Genomic DNA, 3,169 nt, shown 5'->3' on the forward strand with positions numbered 1-3,169 from the left:
TGGGAGATTTTGTGGTTGAAGCAGAACAAGAATGCAAAAGTAGAGGGTTGAGAGGCATATGGAAGAAGAATCTGGTTCACTATTTCTAACTCACAGTGGGGAACAGAAGGGAGGTTAAGAAATATTTTGGGGATCCTCAGATAACCAAGTATTAATAAAATAATCTAGTCACTTGAAAGTATCTATTTCTAATTAAAAGTAAACTTATCTTAAAGGTAAAAAATATATATTGGTTAAGAAAGAATAAAGAAAAAATACCCCCCAAAATAAAATTAAACAAAAACAAACTAACAACAACAAAGAAAAAGAAAGAATTAAGAGATAGATTAAAACTGAAAAAGCCTTAAAATTTTAGATATTGAAATGTTGCATTATCATAAAAACACAACCAATTATTCAATAATTTGAGTTGGTTTCCTTATGTATAGAGCAGCTAAGCGCTCATATATAACTACTGCCCGCAATAACAAAGATTACTTGCTCACTATCCATATCAGCCACAGGTAAGCAGTTGTTCTGTTCTATGTACCTTCTTCATTCAGATTCAGGCTGAAGAAGTGCTCCCTGTCCAGGGGCAATAATCTTGTTGCAGAAAAAAGAGCTAAGGCCAAACCACTCAATTGTTCTTTAAGGTTCTTCTCACATTTCATTAACCAAAATAAGTCAAACATCTACCCTGATATTAGCGGGGTAGGGAAGTATAATCACCACATAGGGAGACACCACAAACCACATGGCTACAGATAGGGAATCTTATAGAGAGGGCATAAAACAATTAGAAACAATAATACAATCTATTATTTCACTAAATGCCCAATGTCTACCACAAATATCTCATACAAAGTAGATCCTCAATAAATATTTTGAATTAGTGTGCGAATGACTTAATGTTGACATGACCTCACACTAAATGTAGATTGATTCATCTTTTCTTTATAGGAAAACTAAAGAATTTTTTTATTTAATGAGAAAGAAGTGAGTAAATGACAGCCAGCTTATATACAGTTAAATAGAATAAAAAGAGAAAAAAAGAATATAGACATCACAGTGATGAATTTTCACAAAGGTGACAAATTTACACTACAGAGCAATGGGATATTTATAAGCAATATTTATAAGCAAGAGTGACCAGTTTGTATCCAATTAGGTTTTCTAAACTCTAGAACATTTAAAACGTCAGACTTTAAATTCTAAATCTAGACATGACAATTGTAAGCACACCACTCAGTTATTTAAAACTTCTCAGTAAGTGCTACTCTTAGGTAAATATTTTTTTCCTAACATTATTTTTCACCAACACTTAGAATGTAACATTTCATGTTCCAGCAGTAATCACACACAGGATTAAAAGTCCAAGCAAGAAAGTGTCATTCTATCTATAAAGGGTTCTTTAAAAAAGAAAGAAAAATGAAAGGTATGGACATTTTATACAAGTACTGCTGAAGAAGAGTATAAAAGCATTTCCAAAATATTGTGCTTACTGTACAAAAAGGCATGGTTCACAGAACCGAGTATCTCAAGCTACAGCAGTTGAATATCAATTTTTAAGGAGTTCGCAATATTAAATACCATACGCCTCCGAGTCTCTTGCTAGGCTAGCGCATGCCGGGAATCTGTCTGCTCTCGTAATTTTTTTCAGTGTCTGACGGGGCCTGAGCGTGCACCGGGGCAGCATGAAGCCTTTTTTTCAGGTCTTTCCACTTGGCTTTGAAGGTGAGCTGACTCTCAGAATTCTCACTCCTCATGATGTTCTCCTTAGTCTCCCCACTGAAATGGACTTTCTTCTTGATTATTGAGGATTGAAGATCGAAAAGTTCTGCCCTACTTGCCAGAGACAGGAATTCTGCTCCCTCAGCAGGCTGTAATCTTCAACAGACTTTCTGCTCTCACCAGTTTATCCTCTGCCAATCTCTCAGGAACACAAAGTTCTCATTTCTTCTGCTCCCGTCTTTCTTCTCTTGCTTTGAGGGCTCGCTCTCGCTACAGTACTGTATTTCCTTTAGTTTCAGCTCACTCAATACAGGGCTGGAATCCTGCAACTTTTCTGGTTCTGCTAACCTTTGCCCCCTTCTCTCAGGATTTCTTCTTTGCTCTTCTGCAGCCAACTCCGCTATCTAAGGATTCTCCAGAATTTCTTCAACAGAAGGTCGATGGTAATTCTTTAAATTTAACATCCTCGTAATAATGTCATTCAATTCATCAGAAACGATATAGAATTCGCCTGAATTTGCCTTCTCAGATCTTCCCAGCCAATTCTTTCCGGTCGAAAGCTGTAAATGGAGGCATTAATGCACACAATTCAGACGGCAAACAACCTAGGGACCAGATATCCGATTTCTCATTGTAGAACATGCGATTCATTTGTTCAGGTGTGCCAACAAACGTTTTTGCAAAACTCGTATCATGGTTTCATATTCTAGCTATCCCAAAGTCTCCAAGCTTAACGTTTTGCTTGCCATCTAGGAAAGCATTGGCTGGTTTCAGATCCCAATGTAGCTTGGTATGACCACCATGCCACATGGTTTCGTCTATGACATTCCTTTAGAGCTAAAGTCGACTGAATCATCACTCGAAGAACAAACTCTTCATGTAGGTATTGTCTTTCCTTGTTTCCCTTTGTAATTACACTAGCCAGGTTCCTCCCTTCGCCATATTCCGTTACAATGTACAGTGTTGTGTTGGTTCGGTCAATAATTCAATCACAGTAATGGACAATGTTTGGATGTTTCAGTTCATGAGGCAAATTCACTTCAGAAACAAGCATTTGTTTCTCAGCTTCTGTCATGGAGCCATAGTCAAGTTCTTTCCAAACTAATATCTTGCCGATGTTCTTCCCCGGGATCTTCTGGCAGCAACCGTAGGAGCCGACGCCAAAGATGTGAAGCATCTCACAGTCCTCCGTCCGCGTTGGTGTGCCGGGGCTCATCGCAGGACCCCAGCAGATAGCTCTGCAGCGATGGAGCTACGAGACTGAGTCCCAGCCCGGTTTGACCGTGATGATTCATCTTTTCTGGTGCAGAATTTGATAACTTCCCCTTTTCTGTCACAAATGTCCTACTAAAAATGAATCTCGCAAATATAATATTAAGCAAAAGAAGCAACATGCCAAAAAATATTTACAAAGAGGTGAATGGATAAAGAAATTGTGGTGTGTCCATACAACGAAATA

At 38.1% G+C, this 3,169-nt stretch overlaps 1 pseudogene; it reads right to left on the reverse strand.

The window, feature by feature from the left end:
- Positions 1-1,595: 1,595 nt before the first annotated feature.
- Positions 1,596-2,926, reverse strand: LOC120607735 (serine/threonine-protein kinase Nek2-like; annotated as a pseudogene).
- Positions 2,927-3,169: the final 243 nt, after the last annotated feature.

This window comes from Pteropus medius, unplaced genomic scaffold, assembly GCF_902729225.1.
Source record: "Pteropus medius unplaced genomic scaffold, Ma_sr-lr_union100, whole genome shotgun sequence".
NCBI lineage: Eukaryota > Metazoa > Chordata > Mammalia > Chiroptera > Pteropodidae > Pteropus > Pteropus medius.